At 34.0% G+C, this 24,103-nt stretch overlaps 1 pseudogene; it reads right to left on the bottom strand.

The window, feature by feature from the left end:
- Window positions 1–20,251: 20,251 nt before the first annotated feature.
- On the bottom strand, window positions 20,252–22,638 carry LOC107615271 (short-chain dehydrogenase TIC 32, chloroplastic-like; annotated as a pseudogene).
- Window positions 22,639–24,103: the final 1,465 nt, after the last annotated feature.

Raw genomic sequence — 24,103 nt, 5'->3', positions numbered from 1 at the left:
GCTAACTTAAGCATCGGAGTCTCTTGCAGGTACCACCCACCAACCTCGCAAGGAGCTCGGATAGGCGACGCCCCAACACCAGTAGATCAGAGATCAATACTCGGAAGAGACCCGGAACTCACGTCCGGTCCGAACTCAAGGTTTCAGGTTACCCACGGAACAGAAAGGTTTGGGGGTTTGGAAGCCGAGTTATAGCTCGCCAAAGTTTGGTCAAAAATCATATTTTTCATAAAAAACATCAACCTCTAATTTTACAAATTTACCAACTCCAAACCAACATTCCAAGTTTTTAAACAACACCACAACAAGCTAAACTCTATTTCAGCCCTTCTCATTCAATCCATAACACATCAATACATAATTTCATCAATTTCAACCCCACAAATTCATAATTAACATAATCTCATACTCAATAATTAAAATATCATCCTTATTCATTCAATTCATCATTTCATCAACCATCAACAACAAGAATCAACCACAAATCTATTATCAAACCCATTCAACTTTTTTCATCAATTCTACTAAGCATTTAACATAATCATACATTCCAACCTATCCTATGACCGTCTAGCCTAAGTTTTCACTGAACATTATATATTACATACGAGAAACCAAAACTATACCTTGGCCGATTTCTTCCTAAGGCCAAAGTCACCCTAATTAGCAAGATCACAAGCCTCCAACACCAAAACTTCAGCACCCAAGGCTCAACCAAGCTTCCAATCTCTTCAAATGAGTTCGAATTCACATATACACTACCTAATACATATTATCACATTCATATACAAACTTTCAATTTGCAAGGTTTGAGAGTCCTTACCGTATACATGCCTTAATTGAATAAAAACCCACAAATTTCTCAAGCTAATTTGAGCCTAAAATACCAAGACATCAAGTTTCAATAATCAAACTCTCACAAATTTCAAAAATTAGGGGAAAAGAAAAGGCTGAGATGAAAACAAGGTTTTTTTTTACCAAAATTAGTTACCAAGCTTTGTAGAGCTCGATAGGATAGACGTGTGTTTGGCTGGCCGCAAACGGTGCGACGATTGGAGCTTGAAGTGAGAAGTTATGTGGGATTAAAGTGAGAGCAAGGGTTTGAAGCTTCTTCTTCCCCCATCTCAAAAGTTCAGTGTGTGTCAACATGCATGAGGGAGGAAATAAGCTAAAGCTCATGAGTATAAGTGGGTTAGTTGGGCCCTTGGGCTAGTTTTGGGCTTGGTTCGACCCATTCGGTCTAATTGCCAAAACCTTTAAAATTAGTGTCAAAATTCATGTTTTAATTAATTCTACCTCTTTAAACTATAAAATTCTATTTTCTAATTTCTTTGATTAATAATTAATTTATTGGTTAATTATACGCTAATTTCATGGGTTTTACAGTGAGAATCCTCCACCACCGGTTGTCTGACAGCATGGTACTAAAAATTTTAATATTTCAGTACTTTTAAAAAGTAGAGACACAGGAGACTGAAGTTTTAGGGAACGAGGACTGAAACTTTAATAACATTTTATTCCTAAAATACCCTTATCCCACCCTTTACATTTTCTTCTTCTCTCACTCCCTCTTTCAATACACCGTCACTCATCATCATCATCGACAGCCTCTGTCTGCCACCTTCCCTTCATCATCAACACCCTGCCACTAAAAATTGGCTCCAGAACCAGAACTAGCAACGCACAGAATTAGTGCGGTGTAGCTCAGGAGTCTATACCACCATTGAAGAGCCCTAGTGGAAAAAAGATTTATTTATGATTTTCATTTAACTTGGAAAAATACATATGATATGGAATTAAGGGAGGTCCTATAAAAGGTCTTGAATTAAGTTCGAATATAGGTTTAGTGTGACCAGAATGAGGATGTTTATATGGATGATTGGTGCTGGGTTTTTAGTGTAACACCCTAGCTATCAAAGTGTCACGCTTCCGGCTGCGCCACTCTGATAGCTCGGGAATTACGACGACTCTTAAAATATTTAATACATTTAACTAAAATATAAGCCTATTTAAAACTTTAAAAAGTATTGCCATTCAAAAGCCTTTTTAAAAGTTATCTTACATCTATACTAATATCAAAACTTACAAAGGATACATACATACATATACATATTAATAATTTTACAATTATTACGTAATCAAATTCCTATCCCTCTTATAAAAATTGTAAGGATAAAGGCGAGGAAAAAAGTAACTAATACAACACAGCACATCATTTAAACAGAAATAAAATAACTAAGCTCTCCTGAAATTCGTCGTCCATAACCTGAAAAGAAAAGACCTGTAGGGGAGTGAGAACATCGTCCTCGCAGGTTTTTACTATGGGGTTAGAATTACTATAATAGGATACGTGAAAATAAAACTATTTTTAAAGGACAATGATTAATAGTAAAGTACAGTGATTAATAGTCGCCTTATGTATCTTTTTGAAACTGGAGATTTATAACCAAAAATAAAAAAATCCTTTTTAAATGAGAAAATTGTTAACTCTTAAAAAATCCAAAACCTTTTTTTTAGTCTTTCCTAAACAGCATGAATGACCAAGTTGTTTCAAGCATAGTGTTCATACTCTGGGTCGAGCTATCCGACCCGGACTGATTAAAGATAAAAGCGACCGACCTCTTCAGGTTGGGTCGCCCCGACCTCTCCTCTAAAGAGTTCGACCAAATTGCCATGAGAGGCCCAAGCAGGCCCAAACGAAGGGGCCCAGCCCAATCTAAGGGCGGCAAAGCCTAAAGAAAGATAAAGCGGCTCCCCTAAGAAGATAAGATAAGATAACTCCTTATCTTAAAGGTCACTCACTACTATAAATACACTGGAGCACCCAGGTATAACTCATACTCTGATTCTACACAAAAAACCTGCTTAAAGCCCATGATAACTTAAGCATCGGAGTCTCTTGCAGGTACCACCACCCTCCGGTGATGAAGGATCAGCAGCCACCAAGTCCAACAAGTCGGACACGACAGCTCCAGCCACCACCGTAGATCTCGACCGAGATCGACCTACAATTTAAGGTAACACTCTGAACACATAGGTTCATTAAGTCTATGCTGAACCAGTTCAATTTTTCATGCTTTACTAACCAAAAACACAAACCATTCACGGCCTTCGGCCAATCAAGTAATCAATCACGGCTATGAGTCTAAACAATTCAATCAACAATCAATCCACCACAAACCAACAAATTTTATGTCACAAACACAAGTAGGAATGTTCAAACACAATCAAGCAGTTACATCAAGTAGAGCAATTAGCAATTAAACATAACTATTCACATAGGCAAACCAAGTACAATATGCACACCCAAACAATGTCACATAGATGCATATGATGAATGCCTGTCCTATGGCTGATGAGGCTCATCTGTCGGTTATCAAGCTAACCCGACAAGTCCGAAACCCTTGGACTGCCCCCGTCGCGCAACCCCATAAGTCTATGCATAGTTTTTTCTCATTTCATTCATAATTCATACATTCATATATAACTTTACTCAATGGAGATTATCCATTCCCGGGAATTTATACGTGCCCGGTCACCCTTACGACGTAGGGTCAACAGAGTATCGAGTCTCAACCTGCAACACATGGTGGCAAGCCACGGTACTCTACCCAGGAAAACTCGTATCTCAGATCATTTGAGTGCATAAGCCAAATAATATTCATAATCATTCATCCATCATCATTTCCGCACTTCATTAACAATTCATATCAAACCAATCATCATTCAAGCCATAAGTCACCTTTTTCTCAATTCTTTTTACTTTGAAACCAAGATCAATCCATTTCAGTCTTCACTTTAAAATCCTCAATTTCTCAAATCATTTTAAGCTCATAATCCAATTCCCTTTCAAAACTTAGTCACTATATGTGACATTTCCAAAAACTTCCAAAAGACTTTCAAATATCACCTCAAAAGGGAATTTTCTTTGAAAAGACTCAATCCTTCAATTTTAAATCATTCACTTGACTATTTTAAATCAGAGTTATTAATTAAGAACCTTGGCAAAGACTCAAGATTTTAGGAAAGAATAACCTGCTTCTTAAACTCTTTAGAAATCCTCGGAGTCATAGTTACTTAAATTGAAATCAATTAAAATGAAGATTAAAATTCAACACCAAAGCATGTAAGCTAAACATTTCTGAGCCACTTTCAAAACCAACTTATTTAAGCCTAAAAACCAATTTCATTTCATCCTTAAATCGGAAACCTTTCCAAGGCTCAGAATTGTTTAGTCTTGCTAAGTCAAAATTTAAAGAATACTTCAAAAACAAAACAAACTTAATTAATCAAAGTTTAATTTCTTTTAAAATCCACTAAAACTCCTCCAAAAGTACTTCTTTAATCACACTTCAAAACATAGGTTCTTTCATATTTAAATCAATATTAAAACATGAACTTTCTATAACCAAATTAAACTCAAAACATCTATTTCTTAATAAATCAAGAACCAAGTAATAGAACATCTCAAATTCATTCCTTTTCTAAATCATATTTTTAAACGGAAACTTAAATTTCATGAAAATTTGGCAGCATTCCCCCTAAAACCTGGACTTTGCCACTCTTTTCGAGTCCTAACCAAACCATTCCATAGCCCTTTCCCTTTCCACGGCTCAAAGCCAAATCAGTTCAAAATCAAGTTGAATTCAAACGTGTATATCATTTTCATATTTCAAGAAAACCAACTCAAACTCAAATCAATCTCTGACAGATTAAACTCGATTTCAAAACTTTAGAAGAGATAACTTCAAATAAACACTTTAAAACAGTCTGTTTCACAAAACCAAATAATCATCCAATCAAACAAGCGTTCACATCCATCCAAGACAACCAAACGATACATAAGACTTATACAATTACCAAAGATACATTTTCTCATATCAATATCCATATATAATAATTCCAATTTATAAAGAAAAGTTTTCTGAAAAGGCCCCTACCTCGACACGTTGAAACCACAACCCAAACGCCTCACAGAGTTCCTTTCACCTCAACCCGAATCGACGACAACCAAAATTTTAGCTCTGCTTGCTTTCTTAATAACAGAAACAGCCTCAAACGCCACATGAAACCTTGGTTTCTAATTCCTAAGACCATTAACATCGCAAAAATTTATTACATGAAATAGAACACCAACGCAGGGGTTTATGGAACAGAAAGATACTTACTAAACTAACAAAACGAACAGCCGCAAATTCCGAGCACGACATGTAAGCATCGATACACAACCCTATGATAGACAACACCGCAACATCTCAGCATAAATTAATAGAACAGCAATAAAAAGCTTCTCAAATCAAAATGCTTACTAAGACAGAGGATTCCGCAGCGGTTTCCGGCGGCAGAGACGGTGGAGGCAAGGTGCAGCGACACCTAGCGGCTACTCCTCTTGCCATGCAACCCAGACAGCAGTAGTAGCTTCACACAGCATGGCGGCACCTCTCCTTTCCCCCACCACGAGCTCTCTCTCTCTCTCTCTCTCTCTCTCTCTCTCTCTCTCTCTCTCTCTCTCGCCCTCTGTTCCAATGACGGTGACGATTTGCAAAGGGGAAGACCGCGGCGAGGACTTCATGACGGCGACGCAACTGGGCGGCGGCCGAGCTCGTCAGCGACGACGACTCCACACGCGACGAAGACAGTGACAGTGGCGCAGCAGTTTTGCCTCTTTCTCCTCACGCGGTTCTGTGTCTCGATGGCGGCTCCATGGTGGACTAGACTAGCGGCGACAGCGGTCGAGTGGTGGTGCGACTGACGGTGCCGACAGCACAAGTGACGCGATGGTGGTGGTGCGGATAGCTCCTCCTCCCCTGACGCTCTCCCTCTCTCACGAATCTCCCTCTCTTCCTCCCCCTTTCCTTCTTTCCCTCTTCCTTTTGTTTTCTTCTCTCTTTCTTTTCTTCTTATCTGAAGTGAAGCTAATGAGTGTTAGGGTATGGGGAAAGGCTGCAGGGCTGGGAGAAGAGTGAGGGTGAGTTAGGAAAGAAAATTAAGTTTAGATAAAATTAGGGTTGGGTTAGATATTTTTATTAAAATAAAGGTAGTATGTAATTTTTATGAAATAAATAAGAAGTAAGATAATCATAAAAATCAAATTAAATATATAAAATATCTATTAATGAAAATACCTTTTAATTACCAATCTTTAAAGAATTTTCAATTAAATACCAGAGATAAGTAAAATTAATTCTTCTTTATTTATAAAATAAGGTTAAAAATCTATATATTAAAATTAAGGAATATAAGATACTCATTATTTTTCATTTATAAGGACTCTAAATAATAAATAAGAATTTACTCAACTTATATATAAAAATCTCTAAAATATAGTCTTAAATAAATATAATACATCATAAATAATTTATTAATAACTTTTAAAAATTTAGTGGTCTTACATTTAGGATCCATTCTTATATGGAGAAAAAGTCCAAATGTTGGTATTTAGGCCCATGAAAAGTTAAAGTGGCTGAGGTGAGTTAGGGTTGAGCGAGAGAAATCTCATTTGCAAGAAGAACACCAAACACTAGAGAGAAGAGAAGAGAGAAAGTTATTTTCGCATATATACAAAGCTGTCTTTGTAAATTAGTTGTTGTGGATTCGTTAATCGTTGGATCAAACTCAAATTTGGATAGTGTGTTCTGTACACCTGGTTCTTCGTTTTCACCGTTTGGATCTTTAATTCAACGTCTGTAGCTGGAGATATTGGCCACACATAGCAGCTCTCTTCTTATTCTTGTTTTGTAAGCGTTGATGCTTGGGTTGTTTAGCTTGTTGTATGCAGGTTTTGTGCAGTAATTTGTGACTCTCTTGTACTCTATTTTTCATCATAGTGAAGCTATTTTCTGGTCTTGGTAACTCATGGTTTTTACTTCTCACATTGAGGAGATTTTCTATGTTAAAAATCTTGGTGTGTTAGCTTGCCTCTAATTTCTAGTTATGTGATTTTTCACTACTATTGGGTATTATTGTGTTACTATTATTACTTGTTGTGAGTGGGTATTATTGCTTCTCTTATTCTTGCAAGTAGAGAATTGTGTATTTTATTCCTATCATTTGGTATCAGAGCTCAGTTTTTGACATTTGGTTATAACTTGCTTGAAAGATGGAGGCATATAATTATACTAGGATGATAAGTTTAAATGACACTAATTACCATCTATGGAAGGGCAAAATGAAAGATTTTGTTTGTAAAAAATCTACATTTACCTGTAGTTTCTACACAGAAACTATAATCTAAAACAGATGAAGAATGAGAGTTTGAACACCAACAAGTTTGTAGTTTTATTAGGCAATGTGGGGATGATAATGTTTATAATCACATTGCTAATGAAACTTATGCTAGGACTTTGTGGAATTAAATTGAATATTTGTATGCTTCCAAATCTAGCAATAATGAATTGTACTTGTTGAATATGTTGATGAATTTGAGATACAAGTAGGGATCACAAGTATTAGATCACTTGAATGAATTTCATGGGGTTCTGGATCAATTGTCATGCATGGGAATCAAGTTTGAAGATGAGATTCAAGTATTGTGGTTGCTAAATACTCTACTGGATTCTTGGGGATATTTTGTATCTCTCTTACTAATTCTGCTCCGAATGATAATGTGAGCATGCAACTTGTTAAAAGTAGAATTTTAAATGAAGAGATGAGAAGGAAGATAGAGAGTTCTTCATCACAGTCTAAAATGTTAGTCACTGAAAAAAGGGAGAGATATTAAAGTAGAAGTCAAAAGGGTAGAGGTAAAAACAGGAGTAAATCTAAGTCAAGATACAAGAATGTTGAGTGTCATTACTGTCATAAAATATGTCATGTCCAAAAATATTACTTTCTTTGAAAAAGGAGAACAAAGGTAAGCAAGAAAAGAAGGATGATGATGGTAATGATCGTGTATCTACTATTTCAGATGATCTTCTTACTGTTGATGTTATTGATTATGAGTATAAGGTCAATCTTGTTTTTGATAATGAGTTCAGCTGGGTAATTGATAGTAGCGCCTCAATACATGTTACACCAAAGAAGGAGTTCTTCACTTCTTATACTCTAGGTAATTTTGGAGTACTTAAAATGGATAATGATGGCTTAGCCAAGGTGATTAGTATAGGAGATGTTTGTTTTGAGACTAATATAGGAATGAAGTTGCTACTCAAAGATGTTAGACTTGCTCCAGATGTTCACTTGAATTTGGTTTCAGTTAAAAGGCTTGCTAATGAAGGCTTTGTAAGCACTTTTGGCTTTAGACAATGGAAGCTTACTAAAGGAAACTTAGTGGTGGCTCAAGAAAAAGGTACTTCAAATTTTTATGTGATGCATGCCATAATTGCAAAAGGTAGTATGAATGCGGTTGAAAGTAAAGAAGTTTGTAACTTATGACACAGAAGACTTAGTCATATTAGTGAAAAAGGACTTAATTGTTTGTCTCAAAAGGATATTCTTTCTGGTTTGAAGAATACAAAGTTAGAGAAATGTTCTCGTTGCATGGCTGGAAAATAAGAAGATTATCATTCAAGAAGCATCAACCTTCAAGAAAATTAGACTTCTTGAAATTGGTGCATTCTGATATTTGTGGTCCTTTGAAGGTATAGTCTTTTAGTGGAGCTGTTTACTTCATTACTTTTATTGATGATTATTCAAGAAATCTTTGGACTTATGCTTTAAAAATAAAGAACCAAGTTTTGGAAAAGTTCAAACAATTCTAAGCTTTGGTTGAGAGGCAAACAGGTAAAAAATATTGATAATGGTGGTGAATATCGTGGACCATTTGATGAGTATTGTAAGCAGCAAGGCATTAGGTATGAAAGGACACCTCCTAAAACACCCCAGTTGAATGGTTTGGTAAAAATGATTAATAAAACTCTGATTGAAAGAGTTAGGTGTATGCTTACTGAATCTAAGCTACCTAAAGTCTTTTGGGGTGAAGGGCTACTTACAGCGGCTCATGTGGTTAATCTGAGTCCTACAATTGCTGTGGACAATGATGTTATAAATTATGTTTGATCCAGCAAAGTTATCTCGTATGGTCACTTGAGAGTCTTTAGATGCAAACCATTTGTTCATGTTCCAAAGGATGAGAGCTCCAAGTTGGATGTGAAGACAAGGCAGTGCATTTTTATTGGGTATGGTCAAGATGATTTTGGTTACAGGCTTTATGATCCAGCTGAAAAGAAGCTTGTAAGAAGCCGTGATGTGGAGTTTATTAAAGACCAGACCATTAAAGACATTGATAAGGCAGAAACGAGTCAATCACAAGAGAGAATTAACTTAACTGATTTAGATCCAGTTCAGCCGCCTCCTTCACCAGAACTAGTAGAGAATCAAGATCAGGAGCATATGCAGCAAAAAGAGCATTTGGTTCCTAATGACCAAGAGATGGGAGATCCAACTGATGCTCCAGTTGATGATGATATTGATAGTCAACCTGAGCTACCTAAAGATCCACCAGGTTTCCATCCTAGGAGGTCTACCAGAGAGTGAAGACCTTCAATGAGGTATCCTTCTAATGAGTATTTGATATTTACTCATGGGTATGTGACATTGACTGATGGGGGAGAACCTGAATTTTATGAGGCAGCTATGGAAGATGATGACAATAAGAAATGGTTTGATTCAATGCAAGATGAAATGAAATTCTTACATGATAATCAAACATTTAAACTTGTGAAGTCACTAAAAGAGAAGAAAGCTTTGCAAAATAGGTGAGTTTATAGGTTGAAGCATGAAGACAATTCTCAGTGTCCAAGGTACAAGGCTAGATTGGTGGTCAAGGAATATAGGCAGAAAAAAGGAGTTGACTGTAATAAAATCTTTTCACCATTGTGAGAAGATCTTCTATTAGGACTGTTTTGAGTTTAGCTGCAAGTCTTGATTTAGAGATAGAGCAGATGGATGTGAAAACTGCTTTCCTTCATGGTAATCTTAAGAATGAAATTTACATGGAACAACATGAAGGCTTCATAGTAAAAGTCAAATAGTATCATATTTGCAAACTGAGAAGAGCTTATATGGCTTAAAGCAAGCTCCGAGACAATGGTACAAAAAGTTCAAGTCTGTTATGACAGAACAAGGCTACAAGAAGACTATTTCTGATCATTGTGTATTTGTTAAACAGATTTCTATTAATGATTTTATTATCTTTTTTATATATGTTGATGACATGCTTATTGTTGGTTAAAATGCTTCTAGGATTGATATTTTAAAGAAGCAACTTGCAATGTCATTTGCAATGAAGGACCTTGGGCCATCAAAGGAGATTCTTGGTATAAGAATCAAGCATGACAGAAATGAGAAAAAATTTTGGTTGTCACAGGAGAAATATATAGAGACAATGTTATACAGGTTCCAAATGGAGAAAGAGGCCATTAGTACTCCTCTTGCTTCACATTTCAAATTGAGTTGCAAGCATAGTTCATCAAGTGATAAAGAGAAGAAATACATGAAAAAAGTTCCAAATGCATCAGCCGTGGGTAGTTTAATGTATGCTATGGTGTGCACAAGACCGGATATAGTTCATGTTATTGATTTTGTTAGCCGTTTTGTTTCATACCCAGAAAGAAAGCATTAAAATGCTGTAAAATGGATAATGAGATATCTTCGTGGTACTTCTAGCATGAGTTTGTATTATGGAAGTGAGAAGCCTATTCTAGTTGGTTACACTGACTCAGATATGGCAGGAGATATTGATTCTAGAATGTCTATTTCAGGCTTATTTATAAACTTTTCGGTGGAGTAGTGTCTTGGCAATCTAGATTAAAAAAATGTGTTGCTTTGTCTATTACTGAGACTGAGTTTACTGTCATTACCAAAGCGTGCAAGAAAATTCTTTGGATGAAGAAATTCTTGAAGGAACTCAGGTTTACTCAAGAGAGGTATGTGTTGTTTTGCAATAGTCAAAGTGCTATACATCTTGGTAAAAATTCTACTTTTCATTCTCAATCCAAACATATTGATGTAAAATATGTATCATTGGATATGTGATGTTTTGGATGCTGAGTTGTTGGGACTTGAAAAGGTTCACACTAATGAGAATGGTTCTGATATGATGACCAAGGCATTACTAAGATGGAAGTTTGAAGTTTGTTACTTAATCGCTGGATGGGTGGTTACCTCTACATAGTCGTGAGGGGGAGATTTGTTGGGTTTTTGGCTCCCTTTCTATGTAGAGAAAAAGTCCAAATATTGGTATTCAAACTCATGAATAGTTAAAGTGGCTAAGGTGAAATAGGGTTGAGCGAGAGAGGTCTCATTTGCAAGAAGAACACCAAACACTAGAGAGAAGAAAAGAGAGAAAGTTATTTTTACGCATATACAAAGTTGTCTCTGTAAATTGGTCGTTGTGGATTCGTTAACTCTTAGATCGAGCTCAAATTAGGACAGTGTGTTCAGGACACCTGGTTCTTCATTTTCACTGTTCGGATCTTCAATTTGACCTCTGCAGCTGGAGATATTGGCAACGCATAACGGCTCTATTTTTGTGGTATTTTCATCTTCTTGTTCTTATTTTGTAAACTTTGATGCTTTGGTTGTTTGGATTGTTGTATGCACGTTTTGTGCAGTAATTTGTGACTCTCTTGTACCTTATTTTCATCATAGTGAAGCTATTTCTTGATCTTGGTGACTCGTGATTTTTACTTCTCACATTGAGAAGGTTTTCCACGTTAAAAATCTGAATGTGTTAGCTTACTTTTAATTTTTGATTTATGTAATTTTTCCGCTACTATTGAGTATTATTGTGGTGCTGCTATTACTTGTTGTGAGTGGGTATTTTTGCTCTTCTTATTCTTGCAAGTAGGAAATTGTGTGTTTTATTCCTATCAATTAGTCATACACCAACGGACAAAATAAGGAATCGAAAGTTGAGAAAGAAAATCTGAGTGTCACCTATTATTAAAAAGATAGCATAATCTCATCTTAAATAGTTTTATAATGTAGGAAAAATACCATCAAAATATTCATCCAAGTAGATAGATAAGAAGGAAGATATTCTAGTGATTAATATTAGAAAATACCTCAAAGACTCTGAAATGAGGTGTTCTAAAAAATCTAGATATAAATGGACTTATTGTAGGTATAATACACAATAAAAATAATTTTTTATTCATGTAGTCAATAGCATCTAGTAGAAGAATATTTCGTTGTTGAAGAAGAAAATTAACTTGACAAACAAATCGATTCACCAAATACATACATTCCCATGTTATGCACTTATATTAACAATTTAAAATCTTATCATTTTTGACAGGATTTAGATGGCATGGAATTTATTTGGTTCAAGTGTGGCATATAAAATGACGTTTTCATTTATGAAATTTTGAAACTGCTATTCCAAGTTTCAAGCTAGGTCCGTATTCGGTATTCACCTGCGATGTCAACCTTGAATCATACCCACAATAAAATTCAAAGATACACAGAGTGTATAGACCAATATGCTTGTGACTATTAATTAACAAATATAATTCAAACCAACTCCTATTTTTTATATTGAATTCCTAACATGTAAGACTTGATTTATTGTTCACATTTTTTGTTTTAGTGGGACAAGTCACACGAGACAATGTTGGTCGCTTTTATTAAGAGTAAATCGTGATCGTGTCATGTAATTGCTTGCAAAAATATATAGCTTAAAACAACTTGAATTCGATATCGTTAAAGGACTTTCAACTAATAACTTGAAGCAACTTCAAAATAATACCCATTTGTAATATATTGATCATGACTCTGTTCTAAAATCCTCTCCTTCCTAGAAAGTCTTATTCTTTCTATGGTCTTCATTATTTGAGTTTCATAAATATGCTCCAAGATTGCCTCTTATGAGGATGCTACTTGTTAGAAAATGAAATCGACTAGATCCTTGAAAATTTCTCAAATGAAAAAGGGAGTTGATTATTATGAAATAAATGCAAGTTCGAACTCTTTTATTTGCGTTTTGTTTGACCTTTCTGGTAGTGTTTTTTGAGAAAGACTTATTATGTGTTTCATAGATAGTTATTCTAAAGTATTGGAGATTTTTTCCCAATGATATCAGATCCAGTTGATATGTACAATGAAAGATGTACAATTGATGAAAGTGAGTGAGAAAAATCTCTTAACTATGGACAGTTCATCAACATTAGTATAATCAATTCACTACTAACACAGCTTTAGCCATATATCGTCTCCCATCATCTATAAGAAGATTCCTCTCTGAAAAAATTGAAAACCTTGTAAAATTTACCCATGTGTCTGAAGATTCTCGAGCTCTAGCCAAATAATAACCTCTTATCAACCCCTATTCATTTTATCACCAGCAGAAATTCTCTGCCATCACCAACATCTGTCATCTCATAACCCAAAATCCCTCACTTCCAGTAAAAGAAGTGATTCAAAGCTCTCAGATGCAACAGTGTTGTCGCCAAAGAATTCTCAGTGAAGTGTTCCTAAGAATTCAGCAGAGTTGCTATTGATCATCTGCAACATTTCATACTCACTTAGGTTATTGTTCCATTTTCTATTATTTCCTATCATTTATGTGACAAATTCGAAAAGAACTTGTTGGATGGTAATGTCTAGTTTAGACATTCGAATATGAAAAATACTATTCATATATTAAACACTCTTAACGTATAAAAATATGGTTGTTATTAATTAGTTGTATAAATATGGTTATTATAAATGGTGTTGATGTAGTAGAATTATTCGAATATTAATCCGTGCTCCAAAATCATTTAAGCATTTTCGATACCTATGACAAGAAAGATTATCAAATTTAAACCAAGAATTGGATTGCTTTAATTGAAAAGACACTTGATGATAGTACATGGCTCAAGAGGATGGTTCATCTTTTTCATCAGAGATTATCATGAGTGATGTTAATCATAGCACTAGCAGAAAGATTTGCAAAATTATCTTTTTGTGTCCAGTTTTCAGAAAGATCAGATATCTTGGCAACATTTGAAGGTGATATATTAAAATAGGGAAAAGATTATGACATTTTTTAAATTTGACGGGGGCAAATTTCATCAGTACTCGACATGTGGCTAAATATGCCGGGGGTATATTTTGTGTTTTGGCTTGACATGTGTTTTTCATGCATCCAATGGCTGAAATTAGTTGGGAAAGTCACAACATGTCCTTTCGTATAAAGGTGTTTGTTTCGGTACGACGATAAATTTATACGTACCAGTACAATAAAAATATGAACAAATTAAAACACGACATGTGGATGCTTTTCACATCAATAATTAATTTTTCTTTTTTTAAATACATATCATATCAATGATTTTACTAAATCACCCTTATACTTTAATAAAAATAAAAATAAATTTTATTTAATTTTTACAAAAAGACTTAAATATCCTTTGTTTGTATTGGACAAAAACAACCCTAATTCTTTAATTTAATCAAAATTTAATTAACTTTAGTTTTATAATTTGAAATCTGAATCAATTTAAAAATCAAAACCAAAATACATTTCATTATTCATGTACACTAAAAAATTGCTTTGTTTATCATGAACCCTAATCTAATATCTCCTACCCCTTCATACCAAAAAGAAAAATATATCTAAAATTGTTCTTCTTCTTTGTATACCAATCTACTGATAAAGAGCAACCCCACCCCTAATCTCTACCAGACAGTAGCAGCCTCTCCCTTCCTCGTCGGATTCTGCCATTGCCTTTCCTCCCCTGATCTCGACTTAGTCATTGATCAATTCAATGCTTCCTGTAGGTCCTACTCTTCTTCGCTTGTGCATCGATGCTTCGCCTTCTGCCCCAACAATTCCTAAGTGATTCTCTTTCCCTCTCTCATTGGATTTTTCGGTGTGCTTCCAATTCTAGCCGAGCTTACTTGCCACCATGACCCAATGAGATTTTTAGTCTTTTCAAAGATTTAGCATCAAATGAAATGATTCTGATTCTATTTTTCGAAAGATTTTAAATGGCAAAAACCTTCAGAAGGGTTTTTGGATTTGTCAAAAAAAGTGGTGAATTATAGTGGTGGTCTTCCATTGGCACTTAAAGTATTGGGTTCCTATCTTTATAGTAGACCTATTGTGGTATGGCATAGTGCTATTGAAAAAATAAAGAAGTCTTCACATTCTGAAATTATTGATGTATTAAAAATAAGCTATGATGGTTTAGATTCAATGGAAAAGAATATTTTTCTGGATATTGCTCGTTTCTTTAATGGACGTGGAAAAGATTATGTAACAAATATATTAAAAGGATGTGGTCATGATGCTGAAATTGGTATTGATATATTGATTAATAGATCATTGGTGACACTAGAGTAGGAGACATTTGGGGAGGTTACTCTGGGGATGCATGATTTTCTTGAAGAAATGGGCAAACAAATTGTAATTCAAGAATCTCCAAGTGATGCTAGTAAGCGTGGCAGATTGTGGTGTTACTAGGATGTTGATTTTGTACTTAGTCAAAAGAAGGTGCGTGTCATTTTTTCTTTCAACCATAGGATGCATAGCATTAAATAAGAATTTCGCAATGTATTTAAAATTCTATCTCTAGGTAACTAAGAACACTATTTTTTGTTTTTATGGTTATATCTATCAATAGAGCTTTTAGTTTTTTCATTGGTTTTTTAGTCGCTTATTTATCGTTATTATTATTATTTTTGTTGTTTGTGTGTGTAGGAAGCAACTCATAGCATCGTTCTATATAACATGTACCAGGTCCGGGAGATTGAAGGGAATTGGGGAGATTTGGATAGATGAGATATATCTTTCTCAAATATATGGCAGCTAAAGCTTCTCATTTTAGGGTGTATATATATTTAGGGCAGATACTAATCGTTCTTCTGGGGGTGTCACAAATGCAGAAAGGATCGTGTGCATATGAAATGTGCGCATTTGTTTTTTATGGAGAATTCAGAATTATACCTATTGAAGCTCTCCTTTATGTCACTTTTCATGTTGTTTCAGCTTGTCCTCAGAAATCAGGTTATTGAAACCATTTTTCATGTTGCCACAGCATAGAGTGATATTTTGAAAGGATGATGAGACAGATTCAGATTCATTACAGAGGGAAAGCAAAAATATGCAGGCCATGGTGAGTACGAACCAATGTCAACTTAGTTTCCATTCTTGTAAGTTATAAGTTTTCAATTGTTTTGATCTGCAGTTATTGATAAAGAATAACCTATATGTTGTCTAGTTTTGTGGGCTATGGCTTTGATATACCTCGTCATCAGAACTTTTATTACTAATATTTGATGACACATTCTCTAAAGTTCTTACCTGATAAGCCTTTAATATGTTGTTTCTTTCCTTAAAATAGCAACATTTTTTCAATCTGCAGACATCTTTCCTTTCCAACTATGTCAAGGTTCAGCTTTCAGAGAAAAGAATATACCTTGGACAAAGGCAACTATCTGTGCCTAAAGTGAATTATATCTACTATTTTCCAATCAAGTTCATCTTGAATTATATCAAAGGATTTGTCAATGCAGGTGCCTCTCTAGTTTTGATTTTGTACCCTTATTTAATTTGAAAGCTTCTATTCTTATCGTTGTTGAAAATGAATTATGGTCTTAATATTGGTGTAAGAAATTTCCTTTTATAATTATGGTATGAAGGATAAAAAAATAAAATTTCCATTTTGAGTGATGTTGATGTTGATGTCTTAAGGTGTTTGCTTCGGTACGACGACAAAACTGTCCTCAAATTTTGGAACTTAAACAAGGTACCTAACTATCTATGTTATTATCTCTTTCTGATTCCTTCGAAACTCATGTACATTTATCTTTATGTTAAGAACTGTCAGATGATTTAACATGTTTGACTAAATTATTATCTACAATTTACAAATATCAACTTTATATAAAAATAACTGCATGTGAATTGTGGCCTTATGATATAAATTTTAATATTTATGCAATAGTATGGAAGAGTTATTGGTACTTTCAATTGCCAAGGGGCTGGTTGGGATCCTAAAGAGCACAGGTTAAGGGGTTACCCTGAATGTTAGAAGCCAATAGATGGTTCAGTTCATGTGAATGAAGTTGAGTGGCAAGAAGATAGGAAAAGAGGAGAGAAGGGGGTGGCGGGAAGAATATGCTGACTTGATTCTTGTGATTTCTTAATTTTGGCAAGGATGTAGCTTGTTTGTGTTAGAATTTACTCCCTTCCTTCCCAAATTATCAGTCGCTTTGGAAAACTTGGTACCTTCAAAACTTGCATGTTAACAAGTGGTATTCCCCTTAATTTCTTCAGTGGTTTGGTGAGGGTGAGAAATATGTAAAAGTTGTTTTCTCCCTGGCAAGTAAAATTACACCTAGTGTTATATTTGTTGATGAGGTAAGTCTCCTTTATAAAATAATTCTATTTTTATTGATTTATTAGTTGGGGAAAAAAGGTGATCCGATATGGTTTTGTGCATAGGTTGATAACATGTTGGGCCGAAGGGAAAATACTGGGGAGCATGAGGCCATGCGAAAAATGAAAAATGAATTCATGGTGAACTGGGATGGCTTACGTACAAAGGATACCGAGCGAGTTCTTGTGCTTGCAGCCACTAATAGGCCTTTTGACCTTGATGAGGTTGTCATAAGGAGGCTGCCACGAAGATGAATGCCACGTTCAACTGCACTTGAATTTCCTTTTTTCTCCTTTTTCTTCCATTCCCTTTCCTTTATTATTGTTGTTTTTATCATCTTTATTTGAGTATTTGGGTGGTTAGGAGGGCTTTTAGAGATGTTAAAACTTTTGTTATTTCTGGTTTTGTGCAGATTAATGGTAAATCTACCAGATGCTGCTAATAGAGCAAAGATATTGAAAGTTTTATTGGCAAAATAGGACTTGTCTTCTGATATTGATTTTGATGCAATCATAAATATGACCTAGGGGTATTCTGGAACTGATCTTAAGGTTAGGATCATTGTTTTTTGCTTGTATTGGTGACACTGCTGTTAATAACTGGGGTGCCTTCATGCCTGTGCTTGCATTGCAGAATTTGTGTGTAACTGCTGCGAACCGTCCAATTAAAGAGATATTAGAAAAGGAGAAAAAGGTACAACCCTTCCGAACAGTTTCTAGCAGTATGCTAGTGATGATGTCATTGTTGTTGGCTATGAAGTTACTGGAATTGATGTTACTTTTATTTAATATTTGGGATTCATTCATGACAGGAACATGCTGCTACTCTAGCAGAGGGTAAACCTGCTCCGGCATTAAGTGGAAGTTCCGATATCAGATCACTAAACATAGAAGACTTTAAACATGTTCATCAACAGGTATATCAAGCAGCAATCAAGCTTCCGGGCGATGCCTAATATTTTGATGCTTCATCATGCTGATGGTAACGAAACTTTTGGATCATACAAAGTTGCCGTGCTTAACAGGAAGAGACCCTCTATCCTCACCCTTTCTAGGCAAAAGTTGCCCAATCACTTATCTAAGATGTATTAGTTGTTTAACTTTTGTTTTTGCCTTGGTTTGAGTTGATGTTTACATTTAGAGGGAAATTTGCATGAGGCATATTTAAAGGGCATTCCTTCACTTGAATAAGGAATAGATTAGGTTACAGTTGCTTGTGATTCTCATTTGAGTTTCTTAGATCAAAACAGGAGTTGGAAGTTTTATGAACTTGTAATAACACTTTAAATAGTTGAGTTATGCATTTGCCACACAGTCAAAATCAATTATTCTCATTGAATAACATTCATGGTGGTTCATCTTGTTCTCTGATTTGGTATTTCAACGCATAATATCTACACCACTCTATACTAAGTAAAGGAACATAACTTACAGTAATACCATCCTGTAGTTGTGCTGGTATAGGGAAAAAAGAAAACAAATTCATAATTTGATAGAAGAACATTTTAGAATCTAGCATATATTAGCTTTGAGAATTAGGTCCTTTTCTTGTGTTGCTTTTCCTTTTAAGAGAAAAACAGAAAAAGAAAAAAAATAGACGATAATTTAGATGATCGAATTATAATTTAGTTTTGGGGGAATTGCTTTGATTATAATTTTAAATTTATTAACCATTTTAATATAACTCCTTGGAAATATTTTCTTTTTCATCATGAGAAAAGAGACCTTTTTAGACAATAAATTTTTTGTATAACTTTAAAGAATATTCCAAAGCTTAAACAGTAAATATTACATGGTTTGGTGAGACAGAGATAGTGTTTGGCTGCCTTGATTTTTGCTTCTCTTTAGTCTATCCCACTCTCATAAAAAACTCTCACAAAAAGTTTCCTGTTGAAACAAGACCAATCCTGTAACAATGGTAAGGGCATTCAAGCATTTTCAAATTCCATTTCTCCAAAAGTAACCTCTTTTTCTTCACCCACATAAGCAAGCTCAGCCAAAATTTCATCCACTTGCCGATGAGCTAATTCATCAATAGCTTGACCTCGAAGACGGCACAGACAATGAATTGCGGTGCTTTTCAACTTCTCTCCATCCCCTTTTTCCTGTAAAGCACATAAAAGTAGCCATCTAGGAGAAGTTGGGAGCCAACACATTCCAATTCCCATGATTACTACCAAAGGACTACTAACTCCATACATATACCATCACCCAGCTACCGTGTCTACCAGAAGGCTACTGATTCCATAACCTGCCTGCACAAATGATAGTTGACCGTTGTCTATATTACCAACTAAGTATAGAAAGGTCTTTGATAGATTATTATTACTTAGGAAGCGATAATAATATTAGTCTTATAGGTCAGAATGAATATAAATACAATCCATTCATCCTGCAATCTTATTACTCATATGCAATATAAAGCATTGAATAATCAATGTGTTAGTTTTTGGACTAGGCCTTATTATAATTTAATAAGTTAACAAAAAGTATGGAGATGGCAAAGAAGTAAAGAAATGCATTTGATATATCTTCCTATGTGAAGATTAGTAGTACAACAGAAATAATCCCAGTCCTAGCATGTAAATTATTACATCCCATATTAAACATGATATTCCACACATTTATATTCATGTGTCTGTTGATCTAATTAACTTACCTGTGGGACATTTTTAAACACAATTTTTCTGAACGCATTAACAAGACCTGCATAAATAAAAAAAATGCACCCAAATAACTCAGCTACTGTCATTATCTGCAGGCTGAAAACACAAATAATTTCTATATGATATAGATACTAAAGTGAAGTATAAGAATTGGAGCCTAATGCATTTCACTGCAATGACCTAAAATTTTTATAATACAAGTCAAAGGAAATAAATGAAGAATAAATAAAGATGATATCCTCTACATAATGGTGCATAGTGAGGCCGTAGGTACCATTTACTACACCCTATGGTAGAAGAGATTGGTGGTAATGGCTCCCGGATGAAGAGAATTTGCAGTAATGTTAGCCCTATCTTCCTGACAACGAAGCAACAAGGAATATTATAGATTATTGCAGATAGTTAACATGGCAAAAGAATAGCACCATTGGAGTCACATTACAGAGAAAGAAAGGTCCTAAAATGAGAAGTAAAGAAAAAATGAGAAAGAAAGCAAATAAAAATGATTATGTGATTGTGCTTGCTAGCAGTTACAAGAATAGACTCCAGAAAAGATGTAAAGTTTGAGGCATTTTAATAAAAAAAACCGAGCATGATTTTCATTAGAACCAGGCAACAATAATCTCCTCGAAATATATGATAAGTTTTGATGAGAATACATATGTATATATATATATATATATATATATATATATATATATACAAAGAAGATAAATGAGTAACAATGAGTCATAGCCTCAGAGCTCGTGATAAAAATAATAAAGTTAATATATGATCCTTTTGAAAAATACTACGGTGAACAGACAAAATCAATGTAATAAGAAGTAAACTGAATGAAAACTAAACAGGCACTGGTGAAAAGCTCAACCAGTTCAACACTACTCAAAATATTTTGAGGGAAACTAGAGATAACAGTAGTCAGCTAAAGTGTTGCACTGTTCTTGTTCTTGTTCTTGTTATTATTATTATTATTATTATTATTATTATTATTATTATTATTATTATTATTATTATTATTATTATTATTATTATTATTATTATTATTATTATTATTATTATGACTTTGTTAACTGTTTTCACCAAACAACATAAATTACACCACCGTATAAGAAGCGGAAAAATTTGCACCTTGAGACGTCTTGTGGGTTCATTAGCATGTAACATGTTGGCTAGCTTTGACTGCCTATATGCACGCCAGCTGCTGTAACTATATAGAAAAAGGCAGAAACAATTAAATAAACATAACTATCAAGTTGATCAAACTGTAGGAATCATGTACTCATGTTTGATTCCACAAACATCTAAAGTGAGTTATTGTCTTCACCATACACAAAGAAGCAAGCATATCACATGCATCAAAATCCTATCAGCAAGTCCTGTTTTTAGCACCATTGGAATGGAAAATATGGTGGATATTTCAATGATGATGTCTTCATTGGAAACTATATTTGTTATCTTTATGCCACCAATATTTAGTATTATATAAATTTACTATTTTATAAAAAGGTATTATTGTTAAATTGCATATGGCAATGAAATTAAGTCTCCTGCATAATACTTCTCAATAAATTCCTCTTTCACAAAACATAGAAAGAGACAGATAAGAAATGACTTGGTATAATTTGAATTCAGGTTCTATATTACCTTGATTCGTCATTAATTTTGTCAAAACAAATTCCTTCAGAATATGAAAAACGGTGAGACTCTGAGGAGAGATTAACAATTCTTCCTTCTTTCTTACTTTCACGTAATGTCTTTTTCATAGAATCCAACAAAAGATTTGTTAACAGAAAGTGACTTGTGGAATGAAAAACAATGGATTAGTTTCATCTTACGAAAATATTAGCATGCCGAAAAAGTTATATTTTTGGAGAAACGTTGAAGTGATGTCACCAACTCACAGAGACATCAATTGAATTTCATTCAGAAGACTTCCTAGGGCTTTCAAACAAAAAATAGAGCAGTTCCAATTTTTCATATACCTAAGTGATTTGTGGCAAATTACAGCTCAATGTTGTCCTTCGATAGCATGAAGGGGCATGCCATAATTCCTGCATTGTTTCTTAAAATCATAAGGAAAATAATCCAGAAGACATTACTACTGCGTATTCTTGAATGATCAGGATTAAGAGAGACCAAATGGAGAACATACTAAATACTAAATACATTCGAAGAAGAGAGGATGTCCTTTTTTCTTACATGAGGATGTTCAAAGGAAGACCAGAGGAATTAAACTCTGATGCGAATTTCTTGACAAACTCGAATGAACTAAGATCCAACTCCATGGCATCAACTTTAGCAGAGGGAATCTCTTTAAGAATTGATTCTTTTACATATTTAGCAGCAGCCAAGTTTCCGACCCCCATAACCACGTGGACACCGCGTAGAGCAAGAACACGTGTAGTCTCAGCCCCAATTCCACTGCTTGCTCCTGTTATCATATAATAACAATGGCACGATCCAAGAATATTATACTTATCACATCAAATTTGTGAAATTCAAGTTAAAAGCTTGCAAATAAAACCTCAAGTCCATGCATGTCTGACAAGATAATGGAGGTTATTAAAGTTAATTTAGGAATCTGCAAGCTAACTTGATAAAATGATAAAGTTAAATACAACAGCATAGGGAGAGGGTACCTGTCACAATGGTAGTAAGCCCAGTCATATTATAGATGAAAGGAACAGGAGAATTTGTTAGAAGTCACCAAATCATGAAGCAGTTTCTGATTGTGCGAAGGAAGCTGACGGCGACCCTCGAAGCAAGAAGAGGATGAGCCCCAGGACCCGCTGCTTTCGCCGCCGGCGACGAAGAGCGCAGCGCGACTGTGTGCAAGATGATGACGAGATAGAGAGCAATGATGACGACCAGTCTCAGAGACGAGAAGAAGGACAATGACCTTGATTACGAGACTGGAGACGAGAGAGATCTTGACTGCGACGCCACAGTGAGACAGATGAGAGAGATCGAGCTTGAGAAGACGAAGAACGATGAAAGAACAATTTTGATTTTTTTTTCTCAGATATGTTTTTGTTTTGTTGTTTAAATTATTTGAAAATATAAAATTAGGATTAGTTGAATTCTGAAATTTGATTGATTTAAAAGAATATTTTTGTCTAATCGAATAGAGTAAGGATGTTTAATATTTTTTATAAAATTAAATAAACAAATATTTTTTATTTTTATTTAATTAAAAGGATATTTTAGTAAAAGTGATAATATAATATATATTTTTTAAAAAAAATTAAATACTGATGTGGAAAATAAATTCCACATGGCTTATTATTATTTGTCCATATTTTAAACGTATCGGTACGTATGAATTTATAGTCGTACCGAAGCAAACACCTCGTATAAATTAGTTGGGGGTATATTTTTTACTTTTTTATTACTATCATATTTTTATAATTATATTTTTTATTATTTTATTTTTTTATTCTAAATTTTGTGTGAAGAAAAAAATTAAAGTAAATTAGACTTTATGTTATTTGTTCTAGAGTAAACTACCAAAGTGATACCTAAAAATTCACAACGCTAACAAAAATAATTCCAAAAAATATTAACAACAAATAAATCCCGAAAAAATTTTAAAATGTGACAAAATAAATTAAATATTAAATATATATTCTAAAAAAAGACTTTTAAAATCAGATTTTGATATAATTTCTTGCAAGCATTACTAGAAAAATAAGATTTTTTATCCTTAAATTTTGATAATTTTAGGTTAAGTGAATTTTTTTAAAAAAAATATTTTATTGTAAATGACCATATTATTTTGAAAAATAAATTAAAAAGAAAAATATAGAGATCAAATTTTGTTCCAAAAATTTTTATGCATATTTTAAATATTTATTCAAATGTTGTTGCAAAAATTTGGGTCAAATGGATAAGTTATTTGCTAAATAAAAAAATTTGACACATAAAAATATTTATAGTTATTTTTGTCACATTTTTAAATTATTTATGAGTTGTTTTGTTGATAATTTTTTTTAAGATTTTTTTTGTCTATATCTAAATCTTTTAAATACCGAATTAGTAATTAACTCTTTATTCTATCTTATATGTATTTTACTATTAAATAAAATATAAAAAATACTAATTTTTTATTTTATATTTTGTATTATATTTTCAG

The sequence above is a fragment of the Arachis ipaensis genome, chromosome B9 (genome assembly GCF_059453495.1).
Source record: "Arachis ipaensis isolate K30076 ecotype BB chromosome B9, ASM5945349v1, whole genome shotgun sequence".
Taxonomy (NCBI): domain Eukaryota; kingdom Viridiplantae; phylum Streptophyta; class Magnoliopsida; order Fabales; family Fabaceae; genus Arachis; species Arachis ipaensis.
This window is presented reverse-complemented; position numbering and strand designations above follow the sequence as displayed.